Below are 18063 nucleotides of genomic sequence, written 5' to 3'. Positions count from 1 at the left end.
GTTTTTGTTTCTGCCGCTGTATACCTATTATTTACTGTCTATGCTACTTAACTCTGTGATCTGCCTGTATTTCTCGCAAGACAGAGCTTTTCACTGTGCCTTGGTACACGTGACAATAAATTCAAGTGCTGCCCGGGCACAAAATTGGAATGAAACACAGATGTTTCCTTTTGAATTTTGGTAAGTATGGACTGTGGCAGTGTGGTCTAGTGATGGGTAATAAATGCGGATTGAACCAAAGCACCCTGGAGCGACTGAAGGCTGGAATGCCAAATCCTTGCTGTTTTATCTTGGGAAGCCCCTCATGCCATCTCTCTGTGAGTACCGCTGGCGTTTCGCACCCATCTGCAAACAGTGCCTTGCTCAGCCATTTCATTTACAAAGGTTTAACATGGCTAGTTTAGCCTCACACATTAGTGGGTGGCACGGTGGCACAGCGGTTAGCACTGCTGCCTCACAGTGCCAGAGACCCGGGTTCAATTCCCGCCTCTGTGTGGAGTTTGCACGTTCTCCCCGTGTCTGCGTGGGTTTCCTCCGGGTGCTCTGATTTCCTCCCACAGTCCAAAGCATGTGCGGGTCAGGTGAATTGGCCATGCTAAATTGCCCGTAGAGTTAGGTAAGGGTAAATGTAGGAGTATGGGTGGGTTATGCTTCGGCGGGTCGGTGTGGACTTGTTGGGCCGAAGGGCCTGTTTCCACACTGTAATGTAATCTAATCTAAAATTCGACATGAAGATGGAAGTGGTGGCTGGAGAGTGGTGTTTACAATGTGGTTTGGACACAATGGATTTGAACTTCTCATTCAATTGTGCAAGACTTACAAGTGTCTAGAATTGGGTGTTGGGCAGGTCAAGACAATGCAAAATGTAGGGAGAAACTTGAGGACAATTATTTTCACATATACCTGCTTGTCTGGTTGAGATTTGGCAAGTTGTCAAATAATAATACCTAAAATGTCCACTCTTTCTTCCCTATCTCTCCCACTTCTCACTCTCTGTTTCTGTCACTCTCACTCTTTCCACCTTCAGGGATTGGAGTCATGTGGAAGTTCAGACCAAGAAGTAGAGTTTCTTCACTGAAGAACATAATTAAATCAGTGACGATCCATCAACATTATGATTACTATTTCCCAGATTTGACCCCACAAATATCAAACTAATTCTGTGATTTTCTGATTTCTCAATCACTCCATGTTTAGGTTCAGATCACTTATAAAAAGTAGTGAACAGTAATTATTTACAGATGAGGGAATAAAACCACACAACACCTGATTTCTCTGACCGAGAAATCCAATTTCTCACATCCTGAACACCTGTTTCTGTTGGATTAACTGAAGCTTGCCCAGTCACAGATGCTGATATTTTGGATGAACATCAAATAAATTCACTTTGTTTTGAAGCAGATGAGCAATAAGTCTTTTTAATTTCTCTAACACAAGGCCTCTCTTTTTCAAGAGTTGTCTCCCTCCAGTGTCTCCCCTGCCCCTCCCCACCCTATCCAACAGTGAAAGAACTGACACCAACCATAGTACAGGGAGGGTAAAAACTGGGGATGGAGAAAAGAAATGTTAGCATTAAGTTTGGAAATTCAGCCCAGGGAGAAGTTATGGGTCAGGGATTTATAGCTTTGGCAGAACAAGAGATGGAAAAAAATGTTGTGTAGTAATTAGAGTTGCTTTTCCTGAAATTATTTTGTGTTCCTTTTCCAGCAAATTCAAGCTAAACTTCATGTCAAGGTCTGAATGATTCACTTGATTCAGCATGACGTGAACATTATTGGCCTTTGAATCTATCAAGAGAAACTGTCCATAGAAGGCAATTTCAAATATCCGTGACTGGAAATGGACCGAGAACAACATCCACACATGCCCAAATGGGATGTCTCCTGACTTTTAAAAGAACTGTAACCAGTGATTCAGCCTGAAAAGAAGCCATACCATTGCCAGTGCAGGGAAACCACACTCGTGATCTGTGTGAGGTCCCAGCTTCAGTTGATCTTCCAACCTGGAGAAACATAAGGAATAGTAAGTTTTGAAAAGATTTGCAGCTAAGGTTGAGGTTCTGGATATAAGTTTGCTCACTGAGCTGGAAGGTTCATTTTCACACGTTTCGTCACCATACTAAGGAACATCATGAGAGAGTCTCCGGTGAAGCACTGTTGTTATGTCCCATTTGTGTTTAGGTTTCTTTGGGTTGATGATGTCATTTGTTTTTCTTCTCAGAGCATGGTAGATGGGGTCGAAATTGATGTGTTTGTTGATAGAATGCCGGCTGGAATGCCATCCTTCTCAGAATTCTTACGCATGTCTCTGTTTGGCTTGTCCTAGGATGGATGTTTTGTCCCAGTCAAAATGGTGTCATTCCTCATCTGTATGTAAAAATATTAGTGATAGTGGGTCATGTCTTTTTGTGGCTAATTGATGTTCATGTATTGTGCTGGCTAGTTTTCTGCCTGTTTGTCTAATGTAGAGTTTGTTACAGTTCTTGAGAGGTATTTTGTAAATACTGTTCTGTGTAAGGTATTTGAAGTTCATTAGTTGCTGATCCACCAGCGGGTCCACACTGGGGAGAAGCCATTCACCTGCTCCATCTGCAGGAAGTGGTTCACTCAGGTGGGCAACCTGTGGACCCACCAGAGGGTCCACACCCGAAAGAGGCCATTCACCCGCTCCAAGTGCGAGAAGGGGATCACGTGCTCAGCTAAGCTGCTGACCCACCAACAGGTCCACAACGGGAAGAGGCTGTTCACCCGCTCTGTGTGGGAAGGGATTTACCTGCTCCTCTCTCCTACAGAGGCACCATCGAGTTCACTTGCCATTGCAGGGGGATTAAAGGAGCGACAGCTGAGTGCCATTATCGACTGGACTATCAACCCAATTCTGGTAACTGCCGGGTTCGAATCCCGCCATGGCAGATGGCAGAATTGGAATTCGGTCAGAAATCTGGAGTTCAGAATCTAATGATGAACCCATTTTCAGGGGAAAAACCCCATCTGATTCACTCATGTCCTTTTTTAGGGAGGGAAACTGCAGTTGTGTGAAAGGATTCACTCAGTCAAACCCAGCTGCGTCTGGCCTCCAGTGACTCCAGACCTACAGCAGTGTGGTTGACTCTTTACACCTGACCACCCTCCTGGCAAATGAGTGAGGAGAAACTTACTTGGTTACAGTGTATGATTGAAATTGCTGAGTGAGGCAACATTTTGTATGCGTTTAGCTGTTTTATTATGTTCAAAGGGACAAGATCAGCTGACCAATAGTAAAGGATGTGGGGTGGGTGGTAGGGTGAGTGTGTATGCTTTGATCTTGAACTGTTGAAAAAGCAAGTAAGTAACTTTTTGGACACCATTTTGCTGGGGGAGATCTGAAGCTGTAACAAAGTTGGGTCACAATAAAGGTTACCTGAACTTACCGCTGGACTCAGACTCTCCTTGAAAGCTGAGAGATCCATTAGGTTTTTGTTTTAAAGTGGCTGAATTCTTTAGTTTACAATGTAAGGTTGTATCAGAAAGAGCAGTGAATGAGTAGCTCATATCGTTGGAAATTGTAAATTTTTCAGGAGTGCAGGTGCTGCATTGTTTCATCTGCATTGGAAAGTCTACTGTTAGCACTGGCAAGATTGGGCTATGTTCACTAGAAATGATGTGGCAGAGCCGGTGTTGGACTGGGGTGGACGAAGTTAAAAATCAGACAACACTAGGTTATATTTCCAGACATTTATTTCGAAGCACTAGCTTTTTCAGCGCTGCTCCTTCATTGGGTAGCTGTAGAGTGGGCTCATAAGACACAGAATTTATAGCAAAAGATCATAGTGTCGTGCAACCGAAATGGTATATTGAACAAAACTAGATTGTTGTGAAGTCTTTCAATTTTTAGAATGGGTTGCAGGTTTTGGTTCATTAATATGTAAATCCCAGAACTACTCTTAAGTCACATCCTCGATATAACTTGAGGTTTTATGTATAAAAAAAGTGAGATATCAGCTCAGACAATGCATTGTCTATATCCCAGTCTTTAGTCAGACTGGTTTTATTTCCAAAGTAGGAATTTATAAAACATTACATTTGCCTGTATTAACTGCTGTAGATTGTGCACTTTTTGAGCAAAATAGAATGTCTGCAAATGCAACTTCACCCCATGGACATGTGTGTGTGTGAGAGAGAGTCTGACTGTTTGCGTGTGTGTGAGGTGAAGTATAAGCCTGTGAGAGGGTGTTTGTGTATCAGTCTAATGGGGTCACCTGTCGTGTGACATGAACCCAACGTCCTCGTTGAGGCCATCTTCATGGGTACCGAACTTGGTTATCAGCCTTTGCTCCACCACTACAAACAATCAAGCAGTTACTGTTATAGTCTCTGTTCTCTGCAGTTGGCAGCATGACGCCAGATGGTATCGGTGTCTGTCTGGCGCCAAGACTCAGGAACTGATGTGCTCAGGATTGCAGGAGCTGGAAAGCGAGGTTGCAGCTATATCAAGCCCTTCTAAGAAGAGAGAGAGAATGGATGGTGATGACGCATCCTGGGAGATGGGGTGAATGAGAAATAGCTGATCTGTAAAATTGAGCATAGCTCAAATGATCTATTTAGAAACAACATTAAAGTCTGAAAGCATGTTCTCTTTTTTTTTTAAAGCTGTGGACAGCTTTCTGAAACTTGCATTCAAATATGTGCAATTAGGCCACATTTGATTACTGGCTGCAAGGGGTGAATGGCCTTTTCCTAGTCTTGTGAAATTGGTTCCAAATATGGAGAGAGAGAGAGAGTTGTAGGGTCCATGCTGACCAGATATCCTAAATTAATCAAGTGACCTATTTGCAAGTGTTTGGCCCATATCTCTCTCAACTGTGCTGTGTATCTGCATGATTTGGAGATGCCGGTGTTGGACAGGGAGTACAAAGTTAAAAATCTCACAACACCAAGTTATAGTCCAATAGGTTTAATTGGAAGCACACTGGCTTTTGGAGTGCTGCTGCTTCAACAGGTGGTTGTGGAGGATGCAATTGTAAGGCACAGAATTTATAGCAAAATTTTACAGTGTGATGGAACTGAATTTATACATTGAAAAATACCTTGATTGTCTGTTGAGTCTTTCATCTGTTTGAATACCATGATCGAATACCACTTCTTTCATGTGTAAATGACAAAACTTTTTTTAAAAAGTTGCTTTCTCGGGTTAACTGTAACAATTGGTGTTAGCTAAACAATATGTTGAAGGTGATAGCCCCCTTTGTTCTCTGTCTATGCCAGTAATAGCAAAGCCCACCCACCCACCACAGTAGACAACATTATCACTGCGGGGAAGTCTATTATCAACTTATCGGACCACACCCTTCAACCAGAAGAGATTGAAGTCCTGAGTAGGGGTCTCAACTTCTGCCCCACCACCAAAATGGACCCGTTGGTTCTTGCAGCAGACATGGAGGAGTTCATCAGACTCCGGGAATTCTTTCAAGGTGCCGGCAGTGATCCCAACGAGCCCACTGATGAACTGGAACGAGCGACCAAAGAAGATATCAACTTGGACCCCACCGGAGGGCCGCTGCCGTGGGCTTGACACATATGCTCAAACCGTCAGGGAATATATAAATGCCAGATTCCACAAAGTAGAGCAGAACATCACCCATTCACAACACAATGCCATCCAGGGTCTCCAAACCAATCACAACATTGTCATCAAACCAGCAAATAAAGGAGGAGCCATTGTCATTCAGAATAGAACAGATTACTGCAAGGAAGTGGACCAACAACTGAACAACTAGGAACACTACAGGCAATACCAGCTGATCCGACCTAAGAATACACCCATGAATTAAACACATTGATCAGGAGTTTGGATCCCATCCTTCAGAGTTCCCTACGTGCCCTCATCCCACATACTACTTGTGTAGGCAACTTCTATTGCCTTCCAAAGGTACACAAAGCCAACACACCAGAACATCCCATCGTATCAGGCAATGGGACCCTGTGTGAGAATCTGTCCAGCTATGTTGAAGGCATCTTGAAACCTATTGTACAGGGGATCCTCAGCTTCTGTCACGACACTACGGATTTCTTACAGAAACTCAGCACCTACAGGCCAGTTGGACCGAGAACATTCCTCATCACAATGAATGTTTCCGCACTCTACAGCAGCATCACCCACAATGATGGCATCACAACAACAGCCTCAGTACTCAACACCAATAACTGTCAATCTCCAAACACCATCCTACAACTCATCCGCTTTATCCTCGATCATGCCTTCACCTTTGACAACCAGTTCCTCATCCAGACACATGGAAGAGCCATGGGGACCAAATTTGCACCCCAATATGCCAACATCTTCATGCACAGGTTCAAACAAGACTTCTTCTCTACACAGGATCTCCAACCAACATTATACACCAGGTACATTGACATTTTCTTCCTCTGGACCCATGGCGAGGAGTCACTGATAAAACTACACAGTGATATCAACAAGTTTCATCCCACCATCAAACTCACCATGGACTACTCTCGACCATCTGTCTCATTTTGGACACATGCATCTCTATCAAGGATGGACACCTCAGCACCACACTCTACTGCAAACCCACAGACAACCTCACAATGCTGCACTTCTCCAGCTTCCACCCAAAACATATTAAAACAGCCATTCCTTCTGGACAAGCCCTACGCTTACAATGGATCTGCTCAGATGAGGAACATGACAGGTACCTGGCACCTGGAAGTACTCAGGGATGCCCTCATAAGAATGGGGTACGACGCTCAACTCATCGACCACCAGTTCCGACGTGCCACAGCAAGGAACCATAATGACTTCCTCAGGAGACAGACACGTGCTGCAACCGACAGGGTACCCTTCGTTGTTTTTCAGCTCCTGGGAAGTACTGAACAATACCATTTTCTTTGTGACCTAAAACACATTATGAATGAGGATGAGCACCTCGCCAAGACCTTCCCCACACCTCCACTGCTTGCCTTTAAACAACCGCCAAACCTCAAACAGATCATTGTTTGTAGCAAGCTGCCTGGCTTTCGGGACAACTCCTCCATACAACCCTGTCATGGTAGGTGCTGCAAGACGTGTCAGAGTGTGGACATAGATACCACCATTACACGTGGGAACACCTCCTACCATGTACGTGGCAGGTACTTGTGTGACTTAGCCAATATTGTCTATCTTATACGTTACAGGCAAGGATGCTCTGAGGCATGGTACATTGGTGAAACCAAGCAGAGGCTACAGCAATGGATGAATAGGCACCGGTCCTAGTCTCTCCTACCTATGGAAATATCCTCCCAACCACCGCTCTGCCTAGGCCGTTCAGTATTCTGGTATGTTTCAATTAGATTCCATCTGAGTGTGGGCCTGTTAATCAGCATGTACCGGACCCTTCAGGATGAGGTCCAGCAGGGATTAGGATCAGCAAAGTGAGAATGGAGGGAGATTTTCAGCTTTGTGATTGAGAGAGGAAAGAATGTTTGCTATATATTAGAATTGATTGGATGGGCTGAGGAGTGGCAGGTGGAGTTTAATTTGGATAAATGTGCGGTGTTGCATTTTGGTGAAGCAATCCAGTTAATAGGGAATGTAGCCGAACAAACAGACCTTGTGGTGCTGGTTCATACTTCCTTGAAAATGGAGTCACAGGTAGACATGGTAGTGAAGGTGTTTAGTATGCTTGCTTTTATTGGTCAGTGGGTATAGGAGTTGGGAAGTCATGTTGAGGCTATACAGGACATTTGGTTCGGCCACTTTTGGAATGTGCATTCAGTTCTGGTCTCCCTGGTATAGGAAAGATGTTGTGAAATGTTGAAATGGTATGGAAAAGATTTACAAGGCTGTTGCCAGAGTTGGAGGCGTTGAGCTGCAGGGAAAGGAAGAATAGGCTGCGACTATTTTGCCTGGAGCATAGGAGGCTGAGGAGTGACTTTATAAAGGGCATGGATATGGTGAATAGCTAAGATCTTTTCCCCAGGATAGGGGAGTACAAAACTAGAGGGTTTAGGGTGGAAGTGAGAGGGGAAAGACTTAAAAGGAACCTGAGGGACAACTTTTTTCACTTGGTGTGTATAGAACAAGATGCCAAAGGAAGTGGTGGAGGCTGGAATAATTACAGCATTTAAAAAAACATCTGGATGGATATATGAATAGGAAGGGTTCAGAAGGTTATGGGCCAAATGCTGACAAATGGGACTCTATATTAATTTCCAATATCTGGTCAGCACGAATGAGTTGGACCAAAGGTTCTGTTTCTGTGCTGTATGACTCTCTAATAGTCATTGGTGAAAGCAGAAATGTCATTGTGAAGACTGGACTTTCAGAGCAACTTTCAAAGATGTTTTGCCCTTACTGGAGCAGAACAACTTACAATGAAATCTTCCATTTGTGAGACAACAACTGAGTGAGGGAGTTCATCTGGTATTTTGGTTGAAAATGGGAATTCATGCAGTGTGGGGATGAAGTGCTTTAAGGTTTACCAGCAGGAAGTAAAGTGTGCTGAGCAGGGAGCCTAGTGAAGGGTTAGGTGGGTTTTTGTTTTAAACTGTTCACTTCTTTCAGCCTCCAACATTGTGTTTGCAATGCTGTGCATCTGATGGAGTGGTGAATCAGTAACTGGTATCCTTAGAAGCCTTACAAATTTCAGTACTGCAGGTATTGTTTCATCAGCATTGTAAAGGTTACTGGTAACAGTGGGAGGTGTGGGCTGTATTCACTAGAAACGATTAAGCAGTTTGACACCAATAAGAGAGCAGGATGGAATTGCAGAAGATGGGAGCTTCTGGGTGCTGTGGGCAAACACAATTGCAGGAAATTATAGACACCCTACAGTGTGGAAGCAAGCCTTAGGCCCATCAAGTCCACATCGATCTCTCCAAAGAGCATGCCACCAGCCCACATCCCCCACCATACCAAGTTGGTTCTGCTGGTGGGTAAGACTAGGATAAGGGGACCTCAAGATTAGGGGGAATAGATTTAGGACAGATTTTCTTGGAGGATAGTGAATCTATGGAATTCTCTACCCTGTCATCAAGGGTAGTAATATCTGGATTACTCCCAGTGCTACGAGCTAGTGAGGGCAGGAATACGAAGATAGAGCAGATGAATGTATGGGAGAAGGATTCACATTTTTGGATCATTGGAATCTCTTTTGGGGTAGAACTAACCTGTACAAGGAGGACGGATTGCACCTAAATTGGAAGGGGACAAATATACTCGTAGGGAAATTTGCTAGAACTGTTCAGGAGGATTTAAACTAGTAAAGGAGGGGGGGGGGGGGGGGGGATCCAGGGAGATAGTGAGGAAAGAGATCAATCTGAGGCTGGTACAGTTGAGAACAGAAGTGAATCAAACAGTCAGGGCAGGCAAGGACAAGGTAGGACTAATAAATTAAGCTGCATTTATTTCCATGCAAGGGGCCTAACAGGGAAGGCAGATGAAATCAGGGCATGGTTAGGAATATGGGACTGGGATATCGTAGCACTTACTGATACATGGCTCAGGGATGGGCAGGACAGCTAAGTGTTCCAGGATACAAATGCTACAGGAAGGATAGAAAGGGAGGCAAGAGAGGAGGGGGAGCGGTATTTTTGATAAGGGATAGCATTACAGCTGTGCGGAGGGAAGGTATTCCCAGAAATATGTCCAGGGAAGTTATTTGGGTGGAACTGAGAAATAAGAAAGGGATGATCACCTTATTGGGATTGTTATAGACCCCCTAATAGTCAGAGGGAAATTGAGAAACAACTCCCCTATTATTCTTATAGATAGCTGAGATCTCCTTGCAAGTTTAAGGTAGGGGAGTTTAACTTTCCAAACATAGACTGGGACTGCCATAGTGTTAAAGGTTTAGATGGAGAGGAATTTCTTAAGTGTGTACAAGACAATTTTCTGATTCAGTATGTGGATGTACCTATTAGAGAAGATGCAAAACTTGACCTACTCTTGGGAAATAAGGCAGGGCAGGTGAGTGAGGTGTCAGTGGGGGAGCACTTTGGGGCCAGCGATCATAATTCTATTCGTTTTAAAATAGTGATGGAAAAGGATAGACCAGATCTAAAAGTTGAAGTTCTAAATTGGAGAAAGGCCAATTTTGACGGTATTAGGCAAGAACTTTTGAAAGCTGATTGCAGGTAAAGGGATGGCTGGAAAATGGGAAGCCTTCAGAAATTAGATAACAAGAATCCAGAGAAAGTATATTCCTCTCAGGGTGAAGAGAAAGGCTGGTAGGTATAGGGAATGCTGGATGACTAAAGAAATTGAGGGTTTGGTTAAGAAAAAGAAGGAAGCATATGTAAGGTATAGAGCTGAAAATGTGTTGCTGGAAAAGCACAGCAGGTCAGGCAGCATCCAAGGAGCAGGATGGGTTTTTGCGTGGTAGGGGAATTAAGGGGAGTTGGGATAATGCAGGTAGGAAGAGCTGAGATGATGGATAGATCAGCCATGATCTTGATGAATGGCAGAACAGGCTCGATGGGCCAAATGGCCTTTTGCTTCAATTACTATTAATGTATAACCCTGTATTTCCCATTGGCTAACCCACCTAACCTGCACATCCCTGGACATTCTGGGCAATTTAGCATGTCTGATCCAAATCAGGGCTGGTGAGCACTGTAGTGATGTGGAAAATGAATGTCAGAGAATGATAGAGAGGGATAAGGAGAAGCAATCAACGCTGGATTCAAAAGATCACAAAAATTGAAACTAAAACCTGTGACTGTGTGTGGCATTGTAACAAAATTGAATGAATTGACTGCACATGATGAACAGAATAATTATGATCTGACACTCCTTACAGAGGCATGGCTTCAGGCTGACAAGAATTCGATCCTGAATATCGAGGGGGTATGTGGCATTCAAGTCGAATGGGAAGCTAGGTAAAGGTAGAAGGTTGGCACTGCTAATCACAGCACTGATAACATGGTAGTCTGGTGTCAGCTCAGATTTCAGGTCCTGATTTCTCTGTCCTCTGTTGATCTCCCTGTTCCCACAGGGTAAGATGTTACCTGACCTCAGCTCTGCGGGGTTTCTGCTGAAGCTTTGACCCACCTTTTACACCTTCCAGAACAATAAAACATTCAGTCAATGAAGGCCCAACCCACAATCTCCCAACCTGTCAACCATACAAATACAGATTGTCATTGTAGTAGGGAATAAAACAAGAAAAATGAAACAAAATTTGAAATAATGTGGTTGTGCTCAATATTTTTTTATTAGGAAGCAAACTCAAATTAGGGGTCTCCCAGGATTCTTTATACTGCCCTACTTGAGGAATTTTCTCTCCTTTACATCTAACTGAGTACTCAGCTATGATTTATAACAATATTTACATCAACAGAAATAAAGCATCTGTTATCAAATAGATATCTAGGACAGAAATAGACTTTTTGATCCAACACATCCAAGCTGACAAGAAATCCTGTAAAAATCCTGTACCCATCCAAATGCCTTCCAAATGTAACTGTACCAGCCACTTTCTCTAGCAGCTCATTCCACACACACACCACCCTCTGTGTGGAATTGTTGCCCTTGAGATCCCATTTAAATCTTTCCCCTTACCCCTAAACCTGTGCCCTCTGGCTTTGAACACCTCATCCTGGAGAAAAGACATTTCCTATTTACCCTATTCATGCCCCTCATGAATTTATAAACTTCCGTAAAGTCACCCCTCAGCGTCCGATGCTTCAGGGAAGACATCCACATTCTATTCAGCCTCTCCTTATACCTGAAACCCCTGACGCCCGGCCACATCCATATCAATCTTTTCTGCATCCTCTCAAGTTTCACAACATCCGACCTATCCCATAGCAGGGAGGCCAAAATCAAATACAATACTCCAAAAGTGGCCTATCCAATGTCCTGTGAATTTTACCAAACATGTTCACTGTCCGAAACGTCGATTTTGCTGCTCGTCGGATGCTGCCTGAATTGCTGTGCTCTTCCAGCACCACTGATCCAGAATCCATGTTCACTGTCCTGTCTATCTGTGACCCCACTTTCAAGGAACTATGAACCTGCCATAGAGTTATACAGAATGGAAACAGACCTTCAGTCCAACCAGTCTGTGCTAACCATAGACCCAAATTAAACCGGTCTCTCCTGCCTGCTCCTGATCTGTATCCTTCCAAATCTTTCTAATTCATGTACTTATCCAAATCTCTTTTAATTGTACATGCATCCACCACTTCCTTGGGAAGTTCATTCCAACTATGAATCACCCTCTGTGTAAAATTAGTATTTGAATGGCAAGGTTGAGGTTGAATTGAAATGGTTCATAAAGTAAACAGTTTCTAACCAGCCCTCTGCAGCAGGTATGGTAGCAACTCCAACTCTGGAGTCTCTTCAATCGCTATTGCAATGGAGTGGAGGGGGGAGTAAAGTGCTGGATTCACAGAAGAGGAACTTTTCTGTGTGTGAAGCTAAAATGAAACCCCCATGCCTTGCTTGAACTCAAACTGCATAAACTTGGTGAGTGAAGGGAGTTTGCAAAGTATCCTTCAGTGCAAGCTCACTGTCTGCCCAGCCCCTTCGACCCTTTGTGGACATCACAACGCAGAAGTCCTGTCAATTTCAGAGTGAAACTCGCTCCCTCTGGGCAAAATCTGGGAGCAAAGAAATGTTTCCCCCTTTCCATTCCTCATCCTGGGAGGGAGAGAGAAAGTTGGCAGGGGGGAGGAACACTGTTCACTTGTAGCAACTGGAGTGAACATAGGGAGGGAGCAGACTCTGCAAAGGTGCTCAGCTTTCCTCCTGTCCCTGTTAATGGTATTTTCCTTGTGTATTCTCTCAGTTTGGTACATTGCACCCTTGAAAAGGATTGCTTCTTTCCTCATGTTCACAATTAAAAGGGTATTTTCTCATGGAACTGAGCAGTATTTAAGGGATTGGCAGATTGATATAAAATTATTCTTCACCTAATATATTATCGGAGATATATCCTGTTTTTCTTGTCATCTTTTTTTTATTTAATAAGACAGCAGGAAGTCAGTCATTTAACTTTACTGGTTTTGTTTTTCTCAAGTAGCCTTGACATTTCATTTTCATATCCTCAGTTCAACTCCATTTCCAGCACCTTTGTCGGCAGCTTGTTCCAGGTCATTGTCACCTAAATGAAGTTTTCCTCCATACACACTTAACCCTCATGCATCCAGCTAGCCTTTTCAGGTTTCTGTGTTCTGAATAATGTGATCAGCAGGCATCGGGCAATCTTTAGGAATTTCCACCAATGTTATGTTTATTTAATTGTACTGACAGTGAACACTTATTTTGTGAATTCTTGCAGGACAAAAAAATTGAAAGCAATTGATACATCAATTTCTGATGGAGCCACTTGATTCATTGGAACTTGAAGATCAGCAGCCAATAAAATCAAAAAGAAATGTTTGCTTTTGTCTGCTTGAGAGATTTTGGACATTGATGTGGCAAGAAGAATACTGAGACACCCGTGTGAGGGAGATTCAGTGCGCTGACTGTGAAAAGTGCTTCATTTGCTCAGCTTGAGGATCAAAATCTTGCCCCGCGCAGTGGGAAGAGACTGTATCCATTCTGTTTGTAATTTCAAACCCAGAGTGACACAAGGAAAGCTCCCCCCATGGAGAAGCTGTGGGAAAGGATTCCCTTCCCCATTGGCTCTGAAAAACCATGGATACAGGTGTAGGTTTGCTCGGTGAGCTGTAGGTTTGATATTCAGACGTTTCATTACCTGGCTAGGTAACTTCATCCGTGGCAACCTCCAAGTGAAGCGAAGCTGTTGTCTCCTGCTTTCTATTTATATGTTTGTCCTGGATGGGGTTCCTGGGGTTTGTGGTGATGCCATTTCCTGTTCATTTTCTGAGGGGTTGATGGATGGTATCTAGATCTATGTGTTTGTTTATGGTGTTGTGGTTGGAGTGCCGGGCCTCTAGGAATTATCTGGCTTGTCTTTGCTTCGCCTGTCCCAGAATAGATGTGTTGTCCCAGTTGAATTGGTGGTTTCTTTCATCCGTGTGTAGGGCTACGAGGAGACGAACTTCGGAAAACAGGAGTACCACCTTTTCAACGTGTTCAAGAAGAACAGATACTCAAAAAATACAGTCTGCAGATTCCTCAAGAACAAACCACAACAAGCAGACCAAACACAACCAGAAACGCTAACCACCTTACCATCAAAGAAGTTTCAGAAATGACAGCCAGGCTAAGACTCCTCGGAATCCTCGTAGCACACAAACCCACCAACACTCTCAAACAAAAACTAACAAACTTAAAAGACCCAGTACAACCCATGGACAAAACCAATGTCATCTACAAAATTCCATGCAAGGACAGCCACAAACACTACGTAGGACAACAGGAAGAAAGTTAACTCCAGCTAGCCACAAAATGACACGACCCTCTCTCCCTTGTAGCCCTACACACTGATGAAAGAAACCACCAATTCGACTGGGACAACACATCTATCCTTGGACAGGCTAAGCAAAGACATGCCAGATAATTCCTTGAGGCCTGGCACTCCAACCACAACGCCATAAACAAACACATAGATCTAGATACCATCTATCAACCCCTCAGAAAACGAACATGAAAAGATATCATCACAAACCCCAGGAACCCCTTCCAGGACAAACATATAAATAGAAAGCAGGAGACAAGAGCTTCGCTTCACTTGGAGGTTGCCACTGATGACATTACCTAGCCAGGTAATGAAACGTCTGGATATCAAACCTACAGTTCAGTGAGCAAACCTACACCCTAAACCTCAACCTGAGCTACAAACCTTGCAACAACCATGGATACGTTCACAAAGGGGAGAGGCCATTCACCTTCTCTGTGTGGGCAGAGATTCACTGAAGCATCCCACCTCGTGAGACAGCAGCACTCCATGTGCAGGAAGGGATTCGGTCAGATGGGCAACCTGTAGATGTACCCGCGGTTCCAAACAGGAGAGAAGCCATTCAAGTGCCCAGTGTGTGGGAAGGTGTTTGCTCAGTCACCTAGACTGTCAATCTATAAGCGGGTACACACTGGGCCGTAGGCTTGCTCTCAATGTGGGAAGGGATTCACCCGCTCCTCCCACCTGTGGAGGTCCCAGCAAGTTCACGTGCCATTTCAGGGCAATTTCAGGAGCGACAGACAAATGCCATTATTGACTGGACTATTAACCTAGCTCTTGGACTCACAAGTTTGAATTCCGCCATTTGCCATGGCAGGATTGCAATTCGGTCAGAAATCTGGAGTTCAGAATCTAATGAGGAGACAGTTTTCAGGGAAAAAGAAACCCCACCTGATTCACTCATGTCCTTTTTAAGGAAGGAATCTGCCATTGCAAGAAAGGATCACTCAGTCGTCCCAACTGAGTTGGTTAGTCATGGGGACTTGCAGGGCTGTAGGGTAAGCGAGTGGGTCTGGGTAGGATGCTGTTTGGAAGGTCATTGTGAATTTGATGGGCCAAATGGCATGTAGGGATTATATGGTTCTATTGCCTTAGCCATGTGTATATTGAGAAATGATTGCCCCAAGCCTGCTGTGGGAGGAGCGGGTTCCAGTTCGTGGGACACTGAGGAAGGTGGGTTTTATGCTGTCTTTCCCCCATTCTTTTCCCATCCACTGTCCCCCATTATTCTCTCTCTCTGTCTCTCGCTCTCTCTGTGTGTCTCTGACTCTCTTCCCTCACATTCTGTATCCCTCAATCCTCTCTCCCCACTCTGTCCACCCAGTCTTTCTGTACCCTACACCCCTTGTCCATCTTCTCTCCCTTCTCCACCTCCCCTGACTCCTATCTCCTCCCACAAGCCCTCTTTGATCGCTATATCAAGCCCTTCTCAGAAGAGAGAGAATGGATGGTGATGACTGTACCTGGGAGATGGGAGTGCATGAGAAATGGCTGAGTTTTAAAACTGAAAATAGGTATAATATATTCAGAAACATCATTAAAGTCTGAAAGCATGTTAATCTTTTCTAAAAAAGAAGCTGCCAAAATCTTTCTGAAACTTGCATGGAAGTAGGCGACAGCTGTACTGGGTGAATGGCTTTTTCCTAGTCTTGTGAAATTGGTTCTGATCATGTATAAATAGTCATATCGTTTCAGAGCATGGAAAGAAACCCTTCGGTCCGCGTGACCAGATATCCTAAATTAATGTAGTGACACAGTTGATTAGATTAGATTCCCTATAGTGCGGGAACAGGCCCTTTGACCCAACAAATCCACACCAACCTGCCAAACAGTAACACTCTGACTAATGCACCTAACACTATGGGCAATTTAGCATGGCCAATTCACCTGGCTTGCACAGCTTTGGATTGTAGGAGGAATCCCACACAGACATGGGGAAAATGCACAAAATTCACACAGACAGTCATCTAAGGCTGGAATCGAACCTGGTCACTGGCCCTATGAGACAGCAGTGCTAACCGCTGAGCCACTGTTTTTCGCCAGCACTAGGCCCATATCCCTCTCAACACATACAGATGCCTGTTAAATGTTGTAATTGCACCAGCCTTCACAACATCCTTTGGTAGTTCGTTCAATACACGCGCCACCCTCTGCACGAAAAAGTTGCCTTTTAGGCCCCTTTTAAATCTTTCCCCTCTTACTGTAAACCTATGCCCCTCTAGTTTGGGACCCCTGTACCCTTGGGAAAAGACATATAAAGGTTGAGCTGCCAAACAACGTGCAAAAGGAGTAAAATGTTGGGGTGGTAGGAATTGTGGCTTCAGCATTAACAGAAAATACTCCTCGGTGTCAGCAAAGCCTTGCGAAAGCTCCTTGGTGTCCGCGGAAACGGCGTGTGACTGACTTCCCCTGGACCAATGGGGAGCTGTGGAGGACCGGTAGCAGCCTTGTCCTGCGAATCAGAGGCCCCTATTGTCTGAATGCGGAAGTGGGACCTTGAACTTGTGAAGTTGCTGCAACTTTCTTCCTCCGTCCAGCCTCAGTGAGTACAATGCTCTTTTTTTTCTCTCTCCCTTCCCGTTTTCCATTGCATTTTGTTTTCATTCTGGGGTTCAATTGTTGACTTGCAGCAACTGAAAGGAAAAGGAGTGAATCCAGGGAAGGGACAGATTCTGGAAAAGTTGGTTCGGGTCTGTGTCTCAATTGGTACAGACGCAGCAAATGTAGTACCACAATAGTTCGGGAGGGTTGAAACTAATTTGGCAAGGGGGTGGGAACCAGAGCGATCTGAGAGGGGGTAAGTTGTAGATGGGGCAGTGACAGGATGTAGTGAATCTACCGGGAAGGGTTTTCACATGAGGGATCGGTTAAAGTGCGTTTGCTTTAACACAAGGAGTGTCAGAAATAAGAGTGACGAACTTAGAGCATGGATCAGTACTTGGGACTATGATGTTGTGGCCAAAATGGAGACGTGGGTTTCACAGGGGCAGGAATGGTTGCTAGATGTTCCAGGGTTTAGAATGTTTAAAAAGAACAGGGAGGGTGGAAAAAGAGGAGGGCGTGTAGCATTGCTAATCAGAGAATGCATCACAGAAACGAAGGTTATTAAGGAAGGTTTGTCAACTGAGTCAGTATGGTTGGAAGTTAGGAACAGCAAGGGAACAGCCACCGCATTGGGGGTTTTCTACAGACACCCTAATAGCAGTAGGGAGATTGAAGAGCTAGTAGGCTGGCAGATTTTGAAAAAAATGCAAATGTAGCAGGGTTGTCGTTATGTGTGACTTCAACTTCCCAATATTGACTGGAACCTCCTTAGTGCAGATGGTTTGGATGGAGTTGTTTTTGTCAAGTGTGTTCAGGAGGGTTTCCTTACTCCGTATGTAGGCAGGCTGATGAGGGGAGAGGCCATTTCGGGTTTGGTGCTCGGCAATGAGCCAGGACAGGTGTCAGATCTTGTGGTGGGAGAACACTTTTTGACAGTGACCACAACTGCCTCACATTTACCATAGCTGAAACTTTATTGCTGGAACAGCACAGCAGGTCAGGCAGCATCTAGGGAACAGAAGATTCGACGTTTCGGGCACATGCCCTTCTTCAGGAATGAGCAGAGAGTGTTCAGCAGGAGAAGATAAAAGGTAGGGAGGAGGGACTTGGAGGAGGGGCGTTGGAAATGTGATAGGTGGAAAGAGGTCAAGGTGAAGGTGATAGGTCACCCT

At 44.4% G+C, this 18063-nt stretch overlaps 1 protein-coding gene across 1 annotated transcript in view; it reads left to right on the top strand.

Annotated features, from left to right (window-relative positions):
* Nucleotides 1-16836: 16836 nt before the first annotated feature.
* The window catches only part of LOC122543524 (uncharacterized), a 94888-nt gene continuing 93661 nt past the window's right edge, over nt 16837-18063 (top strand). The window contains exon 1 of the mRNA XM_087974978.1: nt 16837-16889. The gene's annotated coding sequence lies outside the window, so the exon portion shown is untranslated. The remainder of the gene's footprint in view (nt 16890-18063) is intronic.

The sequence above is a fragment of the Chiloscyllium plagiosum genome, unplaced genomic scaffold, assembly GCF_037043375.1.
Source record: "Chiloscyllium plagiosum isolate Xiang-an unplaced genomic scaffold, Cpla_swu_hap1 HiC_scaffold_27, whole genome shotgun sequence".
Classification (NCBI taxonomy): Eukaryota; Metazoa; Chordata; class Chondrichthyes; order Orectolobiformes; family Hemiscylliidae; genus Chiloscyllium; species Chiloscyllium plagiosum.
This window is presented reverse-complemented; position numbering and strand designations above follow the sequence as displayed.